The sequence below is a fragment of the Oenanthe melanoleuca genome, chromosome 4 (assembly GCF_029582105.1).
Source record: "Oenanthe melanoleuca isolate GR-GAL-2019-014 chromosome 4, OMel1.0, whole genome shotgun sequence".
Taxonomy (NCBI): Eukaryota; Metazoa; Chordata; class Aves; order Passeriformes; family Muscicapidae; genus Oenanthe; species Oenanthe melanoleuca.
The window spans coordinates 3,932,893-3,942,072 of NC_079337.1; the positions used below are offsets into that span (position 1 = coordinate 3,932,893).

Here is a 9,180-nt window from a genome sequence, read left to right on the forward strand (position 1 = left end):
CACAAAGTGATAGCGTGGAGATGGAAAACATTCATGTCCCAACCTGCCTGTACTCCATCTGTTTGCAACAAGATACTCAGTCCCTGTGTAAAGCAGAGGGAAAAGGGATGGGTTTGGTTTTTTATTACACACTCATGTAGATTTTGAAAGGAGGAAACCAACCAAGCCAAAATTAAATATAATTTTCTCTTTTTCCCCATAGATTCAGTCTGGATGGATGCCAAACCACATTTTGGAGGGGTGAGAAAGGCCCAACATCTGCTTCTGGTGTAACTGTTTGTATCTTCACTCTAAGAAAATTAGGTTTGAAATAATCTCAAATTGTCTGACACCTGTATCCTATTAGAAGTGACACATGGAAACACCTTCAGCGTACTGAATTTAGCACCATGTCAACAGTTTAAAGTGAACAGGAAAAAAATGGTAAAACTCATTGCTTCCCAGTTTCTGCTGGAGCAGACCTTGTGTCATTGCACAGGATACTACTGCAAGCTGGATCCATAAATGTAATGGGGTTTGAAGCAGTAATTATAATAGGGTTTGTATCCCTGGCTGTAGTGGAATTACATTCAGCAAGGCACCTCAAGGTGACTGGAGGATTTTGGGCTCAGTGCTACACACCTCTGGGCTGGGTGCCAGCCAGCACGTAGGACATGGACACACAGCAATTTCACGGACATCCTTTCCTGAAGCTCAGGTTTGGCATCTTGCAACTTTTCAACTCTCTTCCCAAGCCTATGTAACCTCCCACTTGCAAATTCCTCGCTTTTAGCAGCAGATCTGGTGACCTTTTCCCAGATAATGCAGTGACAATAAGATCCAAGTTATTCTGAGAAGGACATTTGTTAAAATTCATAAAACTTTATGACTGCTATAAAATTTATACTACCTAAAAATACACTATCCATTACAAAGACAAATGTCTTCCCATTCATTTTAAACCATGTTCCTTGGAGAACTTTGAATTGATTTGTTTCAAGAGATTGTTTTTTGTGTTGGTCTGGGAGAAAAGGAAAATGTTTACTTTTTAAATAGTATTGTTTTTCAGCAAATCTGCATCTTCAAGGAGCAATATGTAGAGTCAAGAAGACAGGACACATTTTAACCATGAATTATGGCATGCTAATAAAAAGCATGTTAAAAGTAGAAAAATAGAATTAATGGAAAGACAGATCAATAACATTGAACCATTTTCTCAAGAAAAGTGTGCATGCAAGACCCTGTAACAAGAAAAAGTGTCAAGCACAATTTAGGCTTTTTTCTACCCCAGGACAAGCCAAATGCACTTTCTGAATGGTGTGGAACTAATGACACTAAACAGAGGATAATATGTAATATTTTACATGCACCCATAGCTGAAAAATACCAGAGAAAAGCTGGAGAACAATGAAACCTGTTTGAGGTGAAATTTATTCTAAGGGCACTTTACGGAAATTTCAAGCCTACTTAGATTTGTTATTAATAGAGCTGAGTCACTTCTAATTTATTGGTTTAACGTGACATACACTGCTAAGGTCAAAGTCTCCTAAAATGCTTTAAGATGTATTATTTACCATTTTCTTACCTCATACATGAAAGCTGCCTTATAGCTTCCTTCATAGATGGGCCAAATGCATGGAAACACAACCATCAACACTTTCTGATTTTTGTAAATGTTATTCAGTTCGTCTTCCTAAAAATTCATTGGCCTGGAAAAATAAAAGCCTTGTTCACTTTATATTTTCAGTGGGAAATGTTTATGACAATATGATTATGGAGAAAAATGCAAGCAGACCAAAGTATAATAATAGTATATAAATGGACATTTTTCCATGCTATTGATCTGGGTTTTTTTTGGTTTTTTTTTTAAATTTGTTTTCTGGAAGGCTCAAATGAAAGCAGCCAATCCTATTCACTAACTCAGTAAACTCATGGTGTCGCTCAGAGCAATGGGAGTTTGAATTCCAATCGAGCTGGAATTTCAAGAGTGGTTCCTGGAGTTCCTTTGGAGAATAAGCATGTCTGAGTAGGGCTGTGCTCTGCCAGACAAGCTTGTCCTTAGTTTTCACAGAGTAAATTCAGTGTGCATTTATCTGGCAGAAGTTACTCAGCCATTTTGAGCAACTTGACCGCAATGTGTTATCACCAGCAGAGATTTTCCTCCACTGAACAAGCAAATGCAACTTTTTTTCTGAGAAAATGTGGTTTTGTTGCTCTCAGACACAATTTGAGGGCAGATCACTCATATGCTGACAATATGGCTAAATATTGATGTTGGTGTTATTTGGACAGCAGTCCCATAACATATTGCATCTATCAAACAATTACCTTGTCACTAGCTCTTTAAAGTCCAGAAATATGGAAGTGCATAAGCATTTGTTGATCCATGTCACTCCCCACACCAATAACTTGCAGCTGGAAACCAATAACCTAATTTGTACCTTGTTGGGCCAGAAGATGTTCTGAGAATTCACTGTGCACAGGAAATCCAGACTTCTCAAAGTGTTTCTTGGCTGATTCTCTGGGCTTCCGGTAGATTTTTATTGCATTCTAACCCAGGGATTGCATCCCTTAATCTATAATGCTGAAGTTATTCTGAATTTGGTTATTGGTTTCTGCTGAAACAGGACTGAACTTCAGCACAGATTTTTCCTGATGGAGATTGGCTGATTTTTTACTATGGTTATATACAAAATCTCCATCATTCTCACCACAATAAAGTAATTAAAGAGATTAGAAAGAGAAACCCTTTGATGACATGAAACTTATTCTTTCACCTTCTTAAGTTCCTTCTTTCCTTTCTGAAATGACAACTGTTTGGAACAAGGGTCCTGCTCCTCTGTAATCTAAAAGCAGCCAGTGTTAACTTGTCGTTCTAGCAGGAACAGTTACAGCCAACATATTAGGAACCACACAATGTCATTTGCTCTATTGTGGTGTATTTGGATAGCAGCTGTAAAGTTGCCATTTTTCACAGCTTTTTAGGATTCATGAAGAAAGCCCCCACGATTTTACTGTTTTCATTACCACACCATTTTTCTAGTGACTTGCCCAGATTTTGCTAACAGAAATAACAACATCCACTGAAAATTGCCATCCTATTTTTCCAAGTGTGCAAAGAAATACAGACAGGGGGCTGTGTCAACTGGGGGTTCAAACATTGCAGTGGTCCCACTAAACTGAATTTAGACACGCTCTCAAACACCATCAGTTACAAACTGCTCCAGAGCCATCCCTGCCTGCAGCAGCCTGCTGGATTTTACCTGGAGCTAAGGAATGTCCATGATCACTGGCTTGGCCAGGTGCTGCTGGTGCAGTGCTCAAGGTCACTCCCAGGCCCACCTCTGCACGTGCTGGGTGATGAACGGCCGCGCTCAGCCGTGCTGATGGGCCCATCCTTCTCGCAGGCAGCGACCAACACTGAGCAGCTGGCAGCAAGGCTGCTTCATCTTCCCACTGCTCAGGGGGGAAAGAGAAAAGAAAAAGGAAAAAGGAAAAAGCCCACTATTAGAAAAAGATTTATCAGCAAACATAGCAGAGCCATACTTGACCTCCATATCTTCTCTTGTTTCCCAAAGGCAGCACATGTAAGATATTTCCTGTCTTTCATGTTACTGGCTGGAATGCATCATGAAGTCCAAATTTGCAACCTGCTGTCTGTTTTAGTCATTAGGCATGACTTTCTTTGTCTCTTGGTATGAACTGCAGCCAACTGTCCACTGTTGTAATAATGTACAATTTCTTCAGTATTCCCACTTCTCCTGGACAAATAAACAAAAAAACCCAGCCAGGCTAAAAGCTGCAATTCAGTCATCAGCCAAGGCTGCTGTGTCTTACAGTACCTTATTCCCACATCAGCACACCACACTCTGCTCTAGCTCACCAAAACATTAGTCACAGTAGCCTCCACCTGTTATTCAGGGGCCAAAATTCAAAGGTTAATGAAGAACAATTAAAAGTAGCTATTAGACTTCAAACAAGCTTATCTGACAATATGAAAGGTGGAGTTTATTGGCTGCAGCTTGGTTCTACATTCACTCATCTGTCCATAACATCCAAGCATTGTGAACTACATACTATTTTTTAAAATTATATCCACTCTGCAGAGACATACCCCAGGTTATTAAACTACTGTATTATTTTTGCCAGCTGTGTATCTTGGAATAATGTTCTCAAAACAGTTACTCAGTATTTCAACCTCTGACATCTTCAAAATCAACTGAATACAATTTTTAAGGACAATAAAATATACATCCCCTCTAAAAGGCAAGTCTGGTTATGCTTTGATGGCCATAAGTGGTACACGAATACTGGTTATGCCTTTGCTCCACTAATATTATATATGTATTTAGTAAATGTGTTCAAAATGAAAGAAACTCCTAGAATTTCTGCCTGTATCTATAACAAGGTTTCTGCAGGAGAGAAAACAAGAACTAAAATAGGTGCACATGACTAACTGATACCTGATTTGAAAACTGAATTAGAGGGATCTCACCCTCACAAAAAGTGACTGTGGGGCTGCTCTGCCACTCCAACAATAAAAGTTTATTCCATGGGGAGCAAAATCAGTAGAACTTGATTTCCTGCTACTTTTTGTCCCCTAAGTTTCCTTCCAGTGCCCTGAGCCATCTGCTTCATGGGAAGGTGTGGATACCTGCAGTGGTCTGTGTGGATCTGGAGCCATGGGCTGGCCCAGCAGCTGCTGTCGAACCCACAAGGTAACTGATGGGCTCTGCTGGTGTGTCAGCATGGGCACCATCAGCAATCCTTTCCTTCCATCCAGCTCCCAGTGCTCCTAGCCACCACAGGCAATTAAGGTGATTAAATCCCATCTCAGAAACTGCTGAGCCCGTTCCAAGGTTAGGAAGGGGAGGCTTCCCACCAGAGAGAGGTCAGACCACAGCAGGCTGCCCTGGTAGGTTATGAGCAGCCCATTCCTCTCATTCAGCACAAATACACAAACCCACACAACGAGAAAGAAGTAAAACAACCTTTGACTGCGCTTCACAAAGTTTTAAATCACAAGACAATTAAATTTTTTTCTGTATAATAGTTTTTTATCACTGCAAACAAGTTGAAAAGACCTGAAGGTCAACTCATACATTCATCTCCAAGTGCAATCATGTTATTTATCCATGTCCCTTCTCTGAGTGAAAACTTAGGAACAGGCTTTGTTGCTTTCAATGGTTTGGAATTTCAAGGCAGAAAACTGATAGACTCTCTGCCAGTTTTCTCCTTGTTCAGTTAAAAACGTTGTTCTGAAGGGAGGGAAAACACTGAATTCAGCTCTTTTACAACAGCAGCTTCACTCTTTCCCTTTTAGGAAAAGTTGCAGGATCCCAGACATGAGTCACCTCTTTGGAAGAAAAGGATGGAATATTACAAATATTTTTGCCAAGGGGCTTCACCAAGAGGTGGGAGACTCTAAAGAAAAGTGTCTGGCCATGCCATGCATCTCCCAGGCTCACTATTTCCAGCCTTTGCCTGACCATATCCATTTACTTTGAGAGATGTGAGCTATGGTGGAGTAGGGAAGCTCAGGCAATTTGTACCTTTGTGTTCCCAGATGCAGACCACACTGTGCATTTCAGATCCTCAGCCCTAGATTGTGGGCTGATAGCCTAAATCTTTAAATCAGGAATTACTTTCCTTATGACTTCAAGATGCTAGGTGACTCTCATTACCTGTTTTAGTTCTGGATTTTTTATTAAACAGATACTAAAAAGATAACGTTGGGGAAGCTTTCATAGTGAGAATTACAAGTATCTTTCAAGCAATAAGATCCTTGCTAAGAGGCATTTTCCTTTAGTTCAGTCCGTTAAACATGTCTGAAAGCAGCCAGCAGAAGGATAAGATCTGCCTGACAGACAAGGCAGGCTATCTTATTAGCAAAAATCATTTACCTACTTAATGGCCCATGGAAACTTGTGTTCCCACCAGTCACAGGAGTCAGTTTTACAGCTTTATGAGTAGTTAACAAAACCCAAATAACCCCCATATCTTTAGACTATATGACAAATCATTGTCATAGACAGAGAAATAACTGCAAACTTACATATTTTGGAGCCAAAGTAATGCTTACCTCCCATACACTGCATAACTCATGAATTACTCAGTGACCCACAGAATACAGCCAATTTGATAAAGGAAAAAGCACTTTCTGTTTTCATCACTGAGAGAAATGGAGCTGGGCTGAGGGGAAAACCAGACTGGCACATGAAAAATCCCTGTTGGGAAAAGCACCTCCCATGGGATTCAGTCTGCCTGTAATCATGAGACTGGCACTGCTTAAATTCACAGCTTTGCAGAAGGATGAAGCTCACTCCCTATTCATCTTTGGCACCATCTAAAGAATTAAGAGAGTGGCTGGTGATGAAGAGCACATCAATCATGTTTATTGTGACAACCATGACTGTTATAAAACAGACACTCTTACAGCACATGCTAACCTCCCCCATGCTTTTTCTTTCTTTATTAAAAAGTTGTTGAACATTCAGTTCAGGTCTCCTGGGACAGATGCCTAGAAAAGTGCTGATTGCAGGAATAAACCCATTTCAGGAGTTTCTCACAGCACACTATTTGCAGGTATGGGTCTAGGTGTAGTGTTGTTCTCACAGCTGCACTCATGCAGTTATTTCTTAAAGAATGGCTTTGAACAGTGCTCAGGAACAACCAGCTGTGCAGAAAAACAGCTAACAGAGAGATATATCTTTGATTTAGCTCAATATTTAGTTCATCTGAATCTTTATCCTTTATAGTGGAATGGCTGAGCACAGAGAGCAATTAAGAAATTTCTGAATCAAGGTCAGCTCAAGCACAGTCAATATACAATTGCTGTCAAAGTTCATATTCAAAGTTTTCAAATGGGCTAAGAAAAGAACACAGAAGAAATGTGTGTGGGCTGAAAAAATGGGAAGGCTTCAAACTAGGTAGTTTGAACTGACTTGTCCTGAATACAACTTCTTCCTGGACACTATGAGGTATTAACAACTTTTGTTCAAGCAGACAATAGTAGAAGAATGTCTGTAGCTGCCCCTTACCTTCCCTGCCTAAAAATGTACTCTAGCTTGATTTGTTTCCTATGCTCAAAGGTTGCACTGGGAAAAAACCAGGACAATCTTGCTAAAAATGCAAGTGGAAATACAGTTTTCAGATTAATTTCTTAAAAAATAAAAAAAAAGTTTCATGAAGCAAGTACTCACCAGTAAACATTTTAGATGCACCTTACCACTGAGGAAACTGGAGAGGACTCAGTTTGACAGATCATGGGGAAGAAGCTAAGTTTTTAGGCAGGATAACCCAAGAAAAATGAGTCTCTAGACATTACACCCAAGTTGCTCTCCCCTGTGTAGAGACAGAGAATCAGAGGCCTAAAGCAAATATTTGAGTCATCTGATCCACATGCTATAGCCACAAGTCATTAGATATCTGCTAATTACAGCTTTGAAAGATGCCATGGAGTGACACAAGGCAGGCCTAGATGTATTTAGTTAGTTTTACAACTGAGAAGTGTAAGAAACCCTTGGGTTCTTTCCTACAGTCAACAGCTTCAACAAAGAGCTCTCCATTAATTGCAACCACATCTTGTCTATTTTTATGTATGAGAAACACTACAGTCCTTATAAAAACCATAAGACAGCCATTGTCATTTAGGGATGCTATTAATCAAGGCCTTCTCGAATGCTTCCCCTGCTCAACTCCCTTGCCTAGCTCTCAGCCCACTGGTTGTTAACTAGAAGCAGTGTGGCCATGTGCAGCCCTTGCAGAAAGCTCAGGATTTTGATTTCACTGCAGAAAACACTCAGCTGTGATCTCTCTTGCAAAGGGGAGACCCTGAAGAGTTTGCAGGCATTCTCAGCAATGTTAATGACAAAAAGCATCAATCTGACAGAAAGGATTGAAAATATCCACTTTGTTCTCAAAGTACCTTTCATACTTAGCTTCCCTCCTCCACTTCTGGAAAATCAGTGCAGCAAGCAGAAGAGAAGCTGCATTCTTTTGGCACTATCCCAAACAGACTATTTCTGGGATCCTGGAATACTTAGACTCAAGATTAAGAAAAGCTTTCCAAGGGTTAAGGTTGCCTAATGAAGCTGAAGGGTTGCCATTATTTAAGGACAATCTAGACAAGCCTCTGTTAGGAATATTATTGTAAAAATTCTTCTTTGGGGCAGAAGCACAGATTAAGTGATATTCTAACATATTCTGGCTATTTCTGGATGCTCTACAACTCAGAAGCGCCCCCCTCTCAAGTTGCCACCCTGTATTTTAACAGCCTTCTGTATAATTTGTAAACTCCTTTACAATTCTCCCAGGAGCTGTGTACAGACATGCTTGCAACCCCTGAAAACAACTGAAAATTCAGTTACTTAGTTACAACAAAAGCAAAAAGAAAAAAAACCCAGAAAACCAAACCTCAAACGGGATTGCTGTCTCATAGAGAAGTAAAAAATGAGGCAGAAGACACACAGGATAAAATAAGATAGCAGAGCCACAGCAGTAAAAATTACGAGTTACAAGAGCGATATAAATCCTGTTAGCAGGTTGGCAGAAACCTGACATTTCCAATTCTCCATAAAGCTATTATACACATCTACTGAACTACAAAATTAAGACTAGTTCTGCCAGTTTGAGTCATGGCCAATTCAGGCAAGTTGCAAAGCTGATCTCTTTTTGAGTCCATGTCAGACACCTTCACTCTGCAGCAGCTAATTTAGTGCTCCAATAGATAAGCTTTGAAGCATTTGAAGCATTACTCTGAAACATTTTTTTCAAGGTGTCTAGAAAACAGTTAAGTGTTGGAGGATAACTTTGGAGTGCCTTAACTTCTTTTTCTCCCCCCCTTCTGACAAATGAAATATGAACTTTTTAGCTCAGATTCACTGCTTCAGGCTCCTAGTTTGAGATGTGCTTCTGAACATTGTCATCAGCAGCCTGTAGCCAGGTCACCAGTTATCAGAAACACAGAGAAGAGTGCCAGAAAGGACCCTGGGTAGTCCTTTCCCCTGCCCAAAAGATCCAGCACACAGGAAGAGGATAGCTGAGTAGGGCAAGCCAGCAATAGCATGGTTCATCCATGTGGTTTTATGGGGCAGTTAACTTTTATTACCTGGTAATTACTGAGGAAGGCTTCAGACAAACTGACTCTACAGCCCACATGGCAGCAGACTTGTGTGGGCAGCCAGCTCACAAAAATCATGC

General features: G+C 40.4%; 1 long non-coding RNA gene across 1 annotated transcript in view; it reads right to left on the reverse strand.

The window, feature by feature from the left end:
* The window catches only part of LOC130252438 (uncharacterized), a 30,022-nt gene extending 26,260 nt beyond the window's left edge, over window positions 1-3,762 (reverse strand). Inside the window, exons 1-2 of the long non-coding RNA XR_008840359.1 lie at window positions 3,243-3,762; window positions 1,565-1,688 (exon numbers count right to left, since the gene is read on the reverse strand). This is a non-coding gene — a long non-coding RNA (uncharacterized LOC130252438). The remainder of the gene's footprint in view (window positions 1-1,564; window positions 1,689-3,242) is intronic.
* Window positions 3,763-9,180: the final 5,418 nt, after the last annotated feature.